Raw genomic sequence first — 15,250 nt, forward strand, 5'->3', positions numbered from 1 at the left:
ATGTCATGCGAAATAAGCCAGTCACAAAAGGATGAGTATTGTATGATTCTACTTACATAACATATGGAGTAGTCACAATTCGCAGAAGCAAAAAGTAGAGTGGTGGATACAAGGGGCTAGAGGGAGGAGGGATGGGGAGTTCTTGTCTCATAGTGGGTTCAGAGTTGCAGTGTGGTAAAATAAAAAGGTTCCAGAGATGGATGACGGTTTTGGGTGTGCAACAGTGTGAATGTCCTTAATGCCACTGAACTGTTTAGTTGAAAATAGTTACATTGTGAGTTTTACGTTCCATGTGTTTTCTCACATTAAAAAATTTATAAGTCAGATCGTGAACCTCCTCTGCTCAAAATTCCCCAATATCTATTTACTGTATTCAGAGGAAAAGCTGCTAAGTCCTCACAATCTCCTTCAAGGCCCTACGTAGTTGATCTGCCCTCAAACTGCTGGCCCCTTTAATCACCCTGTTCTGGTCACACTGGCCGTTTTTTAAAGTTTGTTTGTTTGTTTATTTATTTATTTACTTAGAGAAAGAGAGAGAGTGAAAGTGGGGGAGGAGCAGAGAGAGAGCGGGACAGAGAATAAATATGAAGCGGGCTCTGTGCTAACAGCAGAAAACCCCAACCCGGGGCACCTAAGATGACATCGGACCCTTAACTGACTGAGCGACCCAGGCACCACCATATTGGCCATTAAAATAATTTTTTTTTAATGTTTGTTTATTTTTGAGAGAGAGCGAGAGCGCGCAAGAGACAGAGCATGAGCAGGGGAGGGGCAGAGAGAGAGGGAGACACAGAACCAAAGCAGGCTCCAGGCTCTGAGCTGTCAGCACAGAGCCCCGTGTGGAGCTCGAACACGAACTGTGAAATCATGACCTGAGCTGAAGTGAGATGCTCAACCGACTTTGCCATCCAGGCGCCTCCCCCATATTGGCCATTTTGATGTTCCTTCAAAGTTGCCAGCACTCTCCTGACTCAGAACCTTTGAACTTCTTGTTCCCTCTGCTTAGAATGACCTTATCCCAGGGGGGCCTGGGTGGTCCTGCTCTTGATTTCTGCTCAGGTTATGATCTCATGATTCATGGGCTTTCATGGGCTGCGTTGGGCTCTGTGTTGACAGTGTGGAACCTGCTTGGGATTCTCTGTCTCCCTTTCCCTCTGCTCCTCCCCTACTCACTCTGTCTCAAAAATAAATAAACAAAAAAGGAAGGAAGAAAGAAAGAGAGAAAGAAAGAAAGAAAAAGAAAGAAAGAAAGCTCTTACCCCAAATACCCATTTGCTTCACCTCCTTCAAATCTTGACTCAAATATCATCTTTGGGGGCGCCTGGGTGGCTCAGTTGGTTGAGCGTCCGACTTCAGCTCCGGTCATGATCTCGTGGTCCGTGAGTTCGAGCCCCGCGTTGGGCTCTGTGTTGACAGCTCAGAGCCTGGAGCCTATTTCGGATTCTGTGTCTCCCTCTCTCTCTGTCCTTCCCCCGCTCATGCTCTGTCTCTGTCTCTGTCTCTCTCTCTCTCTCTCTACCAAAAATAAATAAACATTAAAAAAAATTTTTTTTAAATATCATCTTTTACCCACTCTGACCACATTTAAAGTTGCAACTTGCACCCCCACATTCCCATTCCTCTCCCATGCTCAAATTTTTTCTCCACACCACTTACCACCATCTGACATACCATATATTTAAAAAATTTTTTTTAATGTTTAAAAATTAAAAAAAAATTTAAAATTGAAAAATTAAAAAACATTTTTTTTTTTTTTTTAATGGCCATAAGCCTGGAGTATAATTGCCAACATATACTTGGGGGTTAAAGATAAAGGAGGTTTGTAAAGGAATTTTTTTTGTGTTTAAGGAGACTGGCAGGATCCTGGGAGGTTAGGATAATGTTAAGGCAAAATTCCCTTTTGCCCGTAGCAAAATTTCATGCAGGCAGCTGAGCTCCTAGAGGGAGGTCACTCTGCGGTTTCAAGGACTAGTCAATGGGCTGTAGGCAGTAAGGGAATTTAATTTTTCATTTGCCTTTGTTTCCCACATCACCATGGCAAGCACTTAAACCCCCTTACATCTTGATGAGGGTGGTATTAGGTCTCCAGAAAACGGAGTCTGTAGATTTCTGGAGATCAGCTATTGATAAGATTGTTTTTTCTTTGTTGTTAGGCAGTCAGGAGTGTCTAAGGAATATCACACATATCCCACCTGCGCAGGGGGTGGGAGGGCTGCTGTTAGCCTGTACTTTGCCCTCAGCTTGCCCCACGCTCCCTCATCACTTTGACTGACATGCCCCCTTCTGCCCTGCTGGACCCATCTTGGCTGATGATTTCTTGTCCCAATATCTTCCCGGCTTTGGCTCCCAGGAAGGCCTGACACCCAGGTACCACCAGGTGGTGCTGTGGACTCATTCAGGTGAAGCTGGCTCTCCGTCTCCAGGAGGCACGGAAGGGGGCAGTCTTAGGATTCCCTCTGGCTCCTCTGGAGAAGCTTGGTTTCCTCTATGGAAGGCAGATGGGCCCCAGATGATCCTGGGAGGTGAAGTCTCCAAAATCCACCCTGGGTCTGCACTGGAGATTCCAGCACAGTGTTGGCAGCAGACCCACTACATAATTTGTGGGGCCCAGTGGAAAATAAAAATGCCCAACTTGCTGCTAGAGGCAGCATAACGCCTGCCTAAAAGCATGCAGAATGGTTCTGGTTCAGTCTTCTAGAGCTGATTGTTAAAATTTTAGCAATTTTAGGGGTGCCTGGGTGGCTCAGTCAGTGAAGCAACTGACTCTTGATTTCAGCTCAGGTCATTATCTCATGGTTTGCGAGAGATTGACCCCAGAGTCAGGCTCTGAGCTGACAGCGAGGAGCCTGCTTGGGATTCTCTGTCTCCCTCTTTCTCTGCCCCTCCCCTTTTTGCTTTCTCTCTCTCTCTCTCTCTCTCTCTCAAAATAAATAAACTTAAAAAAAATTTAGGAGTTTTGGGGCACCTGGGTGGCTCAGTTGGTTGGGCGGCCGACTTCAGCTCAGGTCATGATCTCGTGCTCTGTGGGTTCGAGCCCTGCGTCAGGCTCTGTGCTGGCAGCTCAGAGCCTGGAGCCTGCTTCCGATTCTGTGTCTCCCTCTCTCTCTGCCCCTCCCCTGCTTGCTCTCTGTCTCTTTCTCAAATAATAAACATTAAAAATTTTTTTAATTAAAAAATTTTAGGAATTTTATGAGCTGATTGTTGAACACAGCCATTATAAAAATTAAATGATATAAAAAGTACATGAACTAAATTATATAAAACCAAAGGTAATGAATACCCCAAACTCATCACTATATAATTATTTTTATTTTTTGATTGATTGATTTTTAGGGCATATGTCATATATTGACCCTGTGTTCCCTCACTCACTGGTCACTACTCTTGACTTGTAGAACAGGTACAGAACTGCAAGGAATCATCCCCAGCTCTGTGATAACCAGATACACCAGTTCTAGGGGTGGGGGGGGGTGTCACATCATAGACTAGAATCGACAACCGTAGGGACGGGTGGTTCTGCCAGTTAGCTATGACCACATGTTCTCCTCACTCCCACAGCAGGTCGTCAGGGTCATCTAGTTCATTAGAGACAAAGGCATCAGTCTGCACATGCTCGCAGAACTTGTATGTTTCACAGCAGACCAGCACTGGCACATTATGGGCTTGTGCCCCCAGGGCCAGCTGTGCTATCCCTACCCGTGACAAGATTAGTGACAATTAGTTAGCATATCGTGCAACAATGATTTCAGGAGTAGATTCCTTAATGCCCCTTACCCATTTAGCCCACACACCCCCACAACTCCTCTAGTAACCCTCTGTTTGTTCTCCATATTTAAGAGTCTCTTGGGGCTCCTGGGTGGCTCAGTTGGTTGAGCGTCCGACTTCAGCTCAGGTCATGATCTCGCAGTTCGTGAGTTCAAGCCCCGTGTCGGGCTCTGTGCTGACAGCTCAGAGCCTTCAGCCTGCTTGGGATTCTGCGTCTCCCTCTCTTTCTGCCCCTTCCCCGTTCATGCTGTCTCTCTCTGTCTCTCAAAAATGAATAAATGTTAAAAAAAAAAATTAAAAAAAAAAGTCTCTTATGTTTTTGTCCCTCTTCCCTGTTTTTATTTTTGCTTCCCTTCTCTTATGTTCATCTGTTTTGTATCTTAAAGTCCTCATATGAATGAAGTCATATGATATTTGTCTTTCTCTGACTAATTTCGCTTAGCATAATAACCTCTAGTTCCATCCATGTAATTGCAAATGGCAAGGTTTCATTCTTTTTGATTGCTGAGTAATACTCCATTGTATATATATACCACATCTTCTTTATTCATTCATCCATCGATGGACATTTGGACTCTTTCCATACTTTGGCTATTGTAGATAGTGCTGCTATAAACACTGGGGTGCATGTGTCCCTTCGAAACAGCATACCTGTATCCCTTTGATAAATACCTAGTAGTGCAATTGCTGGGTTGTAGGGTAGTTCTATTTTTAATTTTTTGAGGAACCTCCATACTATTTTCCAGAGTGGCTGCACCAGTTTGCATTCCCACCAGCAGTGCAAAAGAGATCCTCTTTCTCTGCATCCTCGCCAATCAGGCAATCTGTTGTTGCCTGAGTTGTTCATGTTAGCCATTCTGACAGGTGTGAGGTGGTGTCTCATTGTGGTTTTGATTTTATTTCCTTGATGATGAGTGATGTTGAGCATTTTTTCATGTGTCAGTTGGCCATCTGGATGTCTTCTTTGGAGAAGTGTCTATTCATGTCTTTTGTGACGGCTTCCGGTCGTATGTTTAGGTCTTTCATCCATTTTGAGTTTATTTTTGTGTATGGTGTAAGAAAGTGGTCCAGATTCATTTTTCTGCATGTCGCTGTCTAGTTTCCCCAGCACCATTTGCTGAAGAGACTGTCTTTATTCCATTGGATATTCTTTCCTGGTTTGTCAAAGATTAGATGGCCATAACATTTGTGGGTCCATTTCCGGGTTCTCTATTCTGGTCCATTGATCCAAGTGTCTGTTTTTGTGTCAGTACCATACTGTCTTGATGATTACAGCTTTGTAACACATCTTGAAGTCTGGCATTGTGATGCCTCCCTCTTTGGTTTTCTTTTTCAGGATTGCTTTGGCTATTTGGGGTCTTTTCTGGTTCCATATATATTTTAGGATTGTTTGTTCTAACTCTGTGAAGGATGCTAGTGTTATTTTGATAGATATTGCATTGAATACATAGATTGCTTTGGGTAGTATCGACATTTTAACAATATTTGTTCTTCCAATCCATGAACATGGAATATTTTTCCATTTTTTTGTGTCTTCTTCAAATATATTTATATTTTTATATATATTTAAATTTATATATAACTTATATATATTTAATTATAGTTATTTCATGAACACTTATGCTTTTGAAGTGACTTATGTTTATTGTGCCTATACGGTGAAAATACTATATAGTGGTGTGCTTCTTGGTTCAGGTTGCTTGCCAACTTTGCATTCAGTGATGTCACACTGGTAGTTAAAAATTGACAAAAGTCAGGGGTGCCTGGGTGGCTCAGTGTATTAAGCATCTGACTTCGGCTCAGGTCATGATCTCACGGTTTGTGAGTTTGAGCCGCACATCAGATTCTGCACTGAGAGATTCTCTCTCTCTCTATCTGCCCCACCCCACTTGCATGCACACACACACACACACACACACACACACTCTCTCTCTCTCTCTCTCTCTCTCTCTCTCAAAATAAATAAACTTAAAAAAATTGAAGGTCAGAGTGTTCATGTCATCAAAATCTACAAACACCACGAATCATGTTCATCCCCCACTCCCCAGCTGAAGCCAGTCAAACTTTTACCAGTACACCCTGGTTGGACTCCTAATGTGCTGTGCCATATGGTCTTGAGCAAAGCTCTCTTCTCTCCATCCTCCCATACTTAGTGTATCACTTTATAATTTACAAAAAAGGGACATTCTTTGTGTGCTGGGCACTGTTGTCCCATGTAACTTTTTTTTTTAAGTTTTTTTTTGGTGTGTTTTTAAATGTTTATTTATTTGAGAGAGAGAGAGAGAGAGAGAGAGAGAGAGAGAGAGAGCATGCACAAGCAGAGGAGGGACAGAGAGAGGGAGAGAATCCCAAGGAGCCCCCAAGCTGCAGTGCAGAGCCCAACATGGGGCTCAATCCCATGAACCACGAGATCATGACTGGAGGCGAAATCAAGAGTCAGATGGTCAACTGACTGAGCCATCCAGGCACCCCTTGTGTAACTCTTACAACCACCCAGGAGGTAGATTATTGTGGTACAAAGAACAAAGGATGTTGCCACAGAGGAGTTGATGACTTTGACTCCTGGGATGGCTGTCCCCAGGACTCCCGAAGGTGGCACTGTGGTTTGACTCAGGGAAGCCAGCCACATTCCCTTTCTGTGCCTCTGTCCCTCATTGAGAAAATAATAATAATAATAATAATAATAATAATGATAATGATAATAAATATAATAGTGGTCTTTCCAGTCATCTTCAGTGTTGTTTTTGGGACTTGTACATCAGAAGCCTGCTCCCTAGCTGTACCGTAAGAGTAGAAAGAGGAAAGATCTAGCCCTCTCTGCTCCTGTAGGTCACAGCTGTAAGAGGTGAAAACTGGCATTTCTTTCTTACTATAACAACAGACAGTGAGAATTTTTCCCAAAAGGGAGACTGGGGTTGGATCCTTTAGGAATTCAGGAAATGCCAGCACAAAATATGATGCTTTGGTGTACTGATTATTTTGAACCTTGCACCTGAAAAAAACAACAAATCTGGGGAGAGGCTTTCTCTGAATTCCCCCTCTCCGCTCAATGACAGATCCTTCAAAAGGAACTCAGTTGTCTTAAGTCCCCTCCCCTGGAGCTTCATCAACCAGGAAAGATTGACTTTTTTACAGGAGAGACTAGAAGTTGACACCACTTCTAGAAGTGACATCCAGACACACTTTGTGGCAAACCATCATCTCTCCCCTGTTTTCTTCTAAGGGCCCTTCATTTATTCTCTCCCCTAAGTGGCCTATACCTTCCCTCTCCTTCCCTGTTAAGATGGTATATAAGCTCCCAATCCTATTGACTTTTGGGGGTATTTCCTTTTTCCTCCCACTGTGATCCCCACTTGCATGTAATATTAAAAGTGAATAAATATGTATTCCTTTTCTCCTATTAATCTGACTGTTATCAGTCGATTTCATAGACCCAACTATGGAACTTAGGATGGCTGAGGGAAAGTTTTTCCTCCCCTGCAGTGGGGGGGGCCCAAACATTAACTGTCCTATATACCCCACTTGCAGCCAAATACATACACCCTGTGTCCCAAATTTACACTTGCTTCCCGATTAGCAGAAAGCAGCTATCACTCCTGTAATTAAAAACACCCTGAGTGCCTGGGTGGCTCAGTCGGTTAAGCATCTGACATCCGCTGACAGTTCTCACAGTTCGTAGGTTTGAGCCCATGTCGGGCTCTGTGTTGACAACTCGGAGCCTGGAGCCTGCTTTGGATTCTGTGTCCCCCCCACCCGCCCCCACCTCACTGTCCTTCCCCCAGTCCCACTCTGTCTCTCTCTCTCAAAAATGAATAAACATTTTTTAAAAATTAAAAAAACACACAACCTTACTCCCCAAGGAAGGAACCCCAATGCCTTGATGTTCCTTCTCTAGCTTTCTCAAATTCCCTTCTCAAAAATCTGCACTCTGTGACTAATTGTGAAGTGAATATTCCCTACACAACCACCTGGAGACAATAGTAGGGGAAAGGGAGAAGACAAAATATCTAAAATGTGTACATAGACCCATCAAGGAGGGAAGTTCAAGCAGAGGCCATAATTGTCGCCTCCATAACCCATTTGAAGGCCGATGTTGTATTTATGGCTTTGCTTCTTCACTATATCTATTTCAGGTTTCTTCTGCTTTCAGTCAGCAAGGGACAGCCAGGTTCTTAGCTCACAGAAGAGACTCAAGCTTTGATTCCCGAGAGATCTGTGCCCTGGGGGACCCTCTTGTATGGAGCTGCAGCAGTCTTGCTGTGACTCTGATCCCAGGATTTGTACTAGGAATAGGATCATTCGAGAATACAGGTAAGTCTTTCACTAAGCCTCCTTGCCCCCTCTGTGTGGTAACAACCTATTTCCCCTTGACAGCCAGACATTGTCACCCCAGAAAATACCTTGATTTCTTTTTTGCTTGTCTGTTCAGGAGCATGAGGCGTTCAAAATGGTTGGGTGGCAGTTTCAGCTTCCAGTTTGGTGGGAAAACTGTGTCACTTGGTGGAAGCATTCGTCCCTCAGACACTACAGGCTTTTAACATACCTCTCCTCCGTATAGTCATGAGGCCAAGAGGCAAAGAATGTTTGAGTGTGTAAAACGGTTTCATTGTGAGAGAGCCACTCCTACATCCAGCCCCTTGGTTCTCGAACTGCTCTCTGGCTAAAGGAGAAACAGTACGTACCCTGATTCAGAGCATTACTGTATCCTGGGGATGGCTCTCTAGTTCATGAAGTGTCTACAGCTGGGACCTTACGTGGACCTTCAGGAGGCCTTTCCGTCATGGTAGAATGCTGACTAATGGAGCACGTGGTAAGACCAATGAATCCTGAGGGTATCCCCTGCTCAGTTTCCCACTTCTTGTCTTGCAAAGTGATTTCCATGGTTAGAAACAATATTTTGTGAGAGAACAAGACTGCGTATTAAGTCCACAGATGGAGGTTCTGGCGGAGGCGTGTGAGGCAGGAAAAGCAAATCCAGATCCAAAGCAAGCACCTCTTCTAGTGAGACAAATTCCCCACGAGGAACGTGGTCCTACGTACTCCCATCTGCCACCGTGTAATTGGCTGGGTTCCTCGAGGTATGACACCAAATCAAAGGTCCAGGGCCGATTGCGGCTGTGGGCAAACTTCGTGTCAGTAATGGTGGCTGTCAGGTTGGCCTTTGTGAGGAGATGTCCGTCTTCTTTAGCCCATGCAGTTAGTCTCCACTCCTGTCATCATGGTCCTTTTTCAATGAACCTATTGAACAAGAGCTGCACTGGCTGGGGGAAAAGGCCATCTGGTTAACATCCACAGAGCATTCTATTTGCTATTCAAAGCTTCCCCCATAGTTGAGGCCCATGGTGACTATCTGTATGGCATACCTTCTGTCTCATGATCTGGGACCATTCTAAGAAATTCATCTTTCCCAAGCCTCTTTGTCATGAACTTCCAATCTTGTAAGACTTTCAGCTGTTCAAATCATTAGTCATTGCCCATGAACTGGTACAGGTCCTCACCTCGGGCCATCTTTTCTTCCAGGCAAAGTGGGTAATGAGACATGCTGCTTACGGTCCTGCCCTGCTGAGGGACCTCCTTCTCCACTATCCCTCGGGGCCACCTCTTGCTGTTTCAGAATCTGTCATCAGAAAACCAGGCTCTAATAATTTCCCCATTCACAGTGGAGCCTTGTTGTACTCACTCACATAGCTGGGAACATTCTACTGGTCTGGGCCCACTCCAGCAGGTCTATCCTTGTTCCTCTGTCCCCAACCTTTTGTTCCCAAGTCTCTCAAGCAATCTCCTTGAGAACAACCTGCTTCTAGATGGACCCTTTCCCCGAGGGAACTGCTGGGCAGAGGGGTCAGATGGCAGTTCATTGGGAGGCAGCTCAGGTTACAAGGTCACCTGGGGTGCAGGTGTGCAGTCAAGTGTGCAGTCTGCCGGAGCCCAGCGAAAACCCAGGAGCTATTTCTCAAAAGAAAAATACTCACTTATGAATGAAGCATGGCTTTGCCTCCAAGCCCTGAGGGCCTGTTTACAGCGACCATCAGTGTCTGCAGTAGGCCTCAGGGAGCACTCTGATTTGCCTCAGGCACTCCGAAAGATCAGGGCTGAAAGCCTGAACTATGTGCACTGCATGGCCTGGACCAGGTCGGGAGGCCTCTTCTGCCCTCTCCCCCTCTGTGCCTTACTCACAGCTGGAGACTGGCAAATGGGTAGGAGCAGTCAGTGCACCAGGTGGTGCTTCCAAAATCCCAAATGACCCATCAAACCCTAGGGCTCCGTCTAAGAGGTGGGAAGTCCAAAGTGCAGCAACCTGTCCTTTGCTTTGGAGGGAATGTCCTGAAGTGTCTCAAAACTTGTGACACCCAGAATTTTAATGAAGTGGCAGGACGCTATATTTTCACTGGATTTATCTTCCACCCTTTGGCACCTGCTACTTTCTCTCTCTCTCTCTTTTTTTTTTTTTTGGTTCTATCAGTATCGGGCCACCAGTATGAGAGCCTGTGGGATGAAGTGACAGAAACTTGGAATGGAATCTTGACCTCTATTCTGTCCTCCTTCTATCTGAGGAGGTGTAAAGCTAAAAACACTTCCCAGGCTCCCTTACAGCGGAGGTTCTGATGTAAATCCAATTCCTTCAAGTAGATGCACCTACAGGAGACTTGGGAAAGCAGAAGTAAGGCAGAAATCATCTCTCTGGAGCTGTGGCTGCTGGCAAGCGAGATCTGTTTGAAAGACCAGGAGCAGCTTCTGGTTTTTCGCACGGGACTGACTGAATACGGTAGGGTCAAGGCTCCTGCAGACTAAATTAGGGCATAGACCAGCAGGTGGGCTTTTCTCTGAGGCGGGATTATAAAGCTAATTGTTTCTCGTATATTCTTTGTCATAGTGGAGAAAAATGCATTGGCCTGATCAAGTTCTGGGGGTTGTACTAATATCTGTCCTCCCCAAAGCCACATCTGAAACAGCATTTGCAATTGGGGTCACCATTTGATTAAGTTTACAATATTCTTCTGCCTTCTTCAAGACTATCTGACTTTTCCAGTTCCCAAACAAAGACACAGAAATAGATATATATATATCTGTGTCTTTGTTATATATATTTTAATGTTTATATATATATCTGTGTCTTTGTCTTTGTTGTATATATTAATGTTTGTATATATCTGTGTCTTTGTTATATATATATATATATAACAACAATTTGTTGTTATATATATATATAACAACAACAACAATATATATATAAACATATATATATGTTTAATGTTTATATATATATATCTGTGTCTTTGTTTTATACATATATACATATTTTTTTAAATGTTTATTTATTTTTGAGACAGGGAGAGACAGAGCATGAATGGGGGAGGGTCAGAGAGAGAGGGAGACACAGAATCTGAAACAGGCTCCAGGCTCTGAGTTGTCAGCACAGAGCCCGACACGGGACTCGAACTCACAGACCACAAGATCATGACCTGAGCCGAAGTCAGATGCTTAACCGACTGAGCCACCCAGGCGCGCCAGGACACCGATATAAATGTGACAGAAATCACCACCTCCGCATATTTTAAGTCTTTAATGGTGGCATTAATCTTTGTGATGCTCTCAAGATCTTTTATTTTAATTTACATTTTTTTATTTTTTTTTAACGTTTATTTATTTTTGAGACAGAGAGAGAGACAGAGCATGAACGGGGGAGGGGCAGAGAGAGAGGGAGACACAGAATCGGAAGCAGGCTCCAGGCTCTGAGCCATCAGCCCAGAGCCCGACGCGGGGCTCAAACTCACAGACCTCGAGATCGTGACCTGAGCTGAAAGTCGGACGCTTAACCGACTGAGCCACCCAGGTGCCCCTATTTTAATTTACATTTTATGGGAATCAGGAACTTCAATGACTTGCACTTTGTTTTTCCAGTAATAAAAGCTGTTAACCAACCTATGGCCTGAGTGCCAATGCAGGATTCTGCCAGTAGTTTAATATATTTATTCTTTTTTTAAAATGTTTATTTATTTGCTTGAGAAAGCGCAAGTGGGGGAGGGGCAGAGAGAGAGAGAGGGATAGAGAATCTGAAGCAGGCTCTGCCCTAACAGCAGCAAGCCCAATGTGGGGCTCGAACTCACAAATGATGAGATCATGACCTGAGCTGAAGTCGGTCGCTCAACTGACTGAGCTACCTAGGTGCTCCTTTAAGATATTTAGTCTAATTATACAAATGAGGAAAAAACTAGCAGATGGATTTAGGGGCTAGATCTATCCTTGAGTGGATTTTGGTCAAAACTCCATTTATAACCAGGCTCTCTATACTTCAGGTTTTCTCTAGGTGCCTAGCCTCTTACCTGTCCCACTGTGATCTCCCTTGGACTGCCAGGGCCAGAATCTTGCAAACTACATTTCCCAGATTCCCAAACTCCATTGATAGCTGTGTCCCAGTTAGGTTGTGCCAATGGGAGGCACTTGGTTATATTTAATTTTTTTTTTCATGTTTATTTATTATTGAGAGACAGAGAGAGACAGAGCATGAGCAGGGGAGGCACCAAGAGACAGGGAGACACAGAATCTGAAGCAGGCTCCAGGTTCCGGAGCTGTCAGCCCAGAGCCTGACACGGGGCTCGAACTCACAAACCGCGAGATCATGACCTGAGCTGAATATGGACGCTCAACCGACTGAGCCACCCAGGTGCCCCAGCACTTGGTTATATTTAAAGGTAGGAGGAAGGGAGAAACCTTTCTGCTTCAGGAGGTACCTTGGCTTTGACAGCACTGGGTCCTCCAGCATTGTCGGTATGGAGTGTGGGGTTGTAGGCTACAGCCCAAGGGCAGTAGCAATTTCCTGGGCTCTGGATAATGCTATCTCTCTCCCTCATTCTTCAGTATATCCAATGTCTTTGTGACCAACCCCTGCATTAAAGTCTTCTCTGCTTGAAATATGTAGGGTGGTATCTGTTTTCCTGATTAGACATTGATTCATACATTTCTGTAAAGCCCACACTCTAGTGCAGCACAGAAGCATCCTGGGTGTCTAGGAATTTGCGTGGCCATTGTCTGATTGTTCCCAAAAGGTTTGAATATTTGAGCACAAGTTCTTTGGAGAAAGACTCATGGTATGGTCCTGCAGGTTATTGTTGGGTCTTTCCTTAAGGGTCTTTAACTTTCTTTAAAAAAAAATTTTTTTTAAACGCTTATTTATTATTGAGAGACAGAGAAACACAGAGCGTGAGCAGGTCAGTGGTAGAGAGAGGTGAAGACACAGACTCCGAAGTAAGCTCTAGGCTCTGAGCAAGCAGTCAGCACAGAGCCTGACGCGGGGCTCGAACTCACAAACTGTGAGATCATGACCTGAGCCGAAGTCAGTTGCCTAACCAACTGAACCACTCAGGCGCCCCTAACTTTCTTTTTATTCAGTGGTCGACACACCTGAACCTACTCAAGTATGGACATTGGATGAAAAATCAAAACTGTCTTTTGGGGCGCCTGGGTGGCTCAGCCGGTTAAATGTCCAACTTTAGCTCAGGTCATGATCTCACGGTTTATGAGTTTGAGCCCTGCATCGGGTCTGCACTAACAGTGTGGAGCCTCCTTGGGATTCTCTCTCTCCTTCTCTCTATCTCACTTTATCTCTATCTCAAAAAAATAATTAGAACGAAATTGTCTATTGCATCAAGATAGGCCTTTGTTCACTGGGCATGGAAGTATTTTTTTTTTTTTCTGTTACTGTTATAAAAATTAAATGGGAATTTAGTAGACTGTCCCTGATTCGTTAGTTGTTTCCAAAAATCTCTGTGGATCAAACCACTCTGATTTCATGCCAACCCTGCTGCTTATTAGTAACACTTCCCATTTTGTATTTGTTGGGTAACTGCCACCACGTGGGCTGTATCATTCCAGACTCCTCCTCCTGAAATGAGAGTACATTTCAATTATAGACCCATCCGCCATCATTCCTGGCTTAGAGAGGATGGTCAGTAAAGTGCCTTTTAATGATTTTGGCACTTCCTTCATCAATTGTCCTCTGGCTTTGGTAAAGGAGGTGAATTCTGGGTCTTTTCAAGGAATATAATTATTGGGTTGATCAGCAAGATACACAGACAGATGCAATAAATCATCCTGACTCCTGAGATCTTTGAATTTATTCCTCTGGTTTATGGCAAAAGATTTCCACTGTCATACAAATGAATGACAGGTCAGTATTGTATCCAGTTTTGCATAAACCAACACTTCAATTGTTAGAATAACAGCTGCCAGCCATCAGAGGAAGCTCCCTGGATGCAGAATCTCCAGTGAATATATTCAAACCAATAAATTCATTTTGATCTGAAATCATATTCAGGCTTTCCTTATTTAAGTAGCCTCCAAATTCACCTCCATAAATAGTCCCTTGCTTTTTCATCAAATAAAATAGCAGATTCCTGCGATTGTTTTCTTTGGGCAGGCCTCCCTTTCCCTAGTTTTTGTCTGCTTTTCATCCTCCAGGACGTGTTATGCTTGAGCTTTGGTTCTGGCCAAGGGGCAAGAAGGAACTTAAGTTTTCTTTAGCAATGAAGGTTCAATCTTATCAATTAAGGAAGGATGGAATTTTTCATGTAAAGGAGGAGGGAACACTTCCTTGGAGCTCAGCAGACGATACTATGTTCTTGCTAAGAAATTCAATCCCGTCTCATAATCTAGATTAAATTTATTAGAAGAACTTCTCTTAATTAACCTACACTTAACTGATTTACTGAATTAACTGATAATCCCCATGATCACTTTCTCTCCACATTTAAAAAAAAAAGTTTATCGATTTATTTTGAGAGAGAGAGAGTCTGAAAATGGGAAGGGCAGAGAGAGGTGGGGGGAGAGAAAATCTCAAGCAGGCTCCACTATCAGTGCAGAGCGCACAGCCTGATGCAGGGCTCGAACCCATGAACCAGGAGATCATGACCTGAGCCAAGATCAAGAGTCAAAGTCAGACGCTTAACTAACTGAGCCACCCAGGTGTCCCCTCCACACTTTTTTTTTTTTAAATTAAGGTAAAATCCACCCAATATACATTCAGTCATTTAAAAGTATACAAGTCAGTGGCATTTAGTGTATTCACAACGCTGTACAACCACCACCTATTTCTAGTTTCAAGTGTAGAGCTTTCTGAGTGCAGAGTTCTGTGTGACCTGCACAGTTGGTACACCGGTTAAGCTGGTTTGCCTATCTCTCACTCCCTTACCCCGGTGGCTGTCCTCCTATTTCTTAGGCACATCCCAATCTGTTTTTAGAACCTTCCTACTAGCTCTTTCCCTGCCTGCAATGCTCATCTGTTTAACCTGAGCATGGCAGCTGGAAGGCTGCCAACTGAGAGAGGCCATCCTTGACCTTCAGCCCCTCATAGCCACCAAATCACTTTGTTAGATCGTCTACCTGTTTTAATTCTTTGCCATGCACTTCATATATTTCCTTTTTTTAGTTGTTTTTTTGTTTATTAGCCATCTCCCCTTGTTATGGGTTGGACTCTGCCTGCACTCCC

The 15,250-nt window shown here is 44.0% G+C and overlaps 1 protein-coding gene across 1 annotated transcript in view; it reads left to right on the forward strand.

The window, feature by feature from the left end:
- The first annotated feature begins 7,904 nt into the window (after positions 1–7,904).
- ZBTB8B (zinc finger and BTB domain containing 8B) overlaps positions 7,905–15,250 on the forward strand; it is a 31,508-nt gene continuing 24,162 nt past the window's right edge. Inside the window, exon 1 of the mRNA XM_007092419.3 lies at positions 7,905–8,076. The gene's annotated coding sequence lies outside the window, so the exon portion shown is untranslated. The remainder of the gene's footprint in view (positions 8,077–15,250) is intronic.

This window comes from Panthera tigris, chromosome C1 (genome assembly GCF_018350195.1).
Source record: "Panthera tigris isolate Pti1 chromosome C1, P.tigris_Pti1_mat1.1, whole genome shotgun sequence".
NCBI lineage: Eukaryota > Metazoa > Chordata > Mammalia > Carnivora > Felidae > Panthera > Panthera tigris.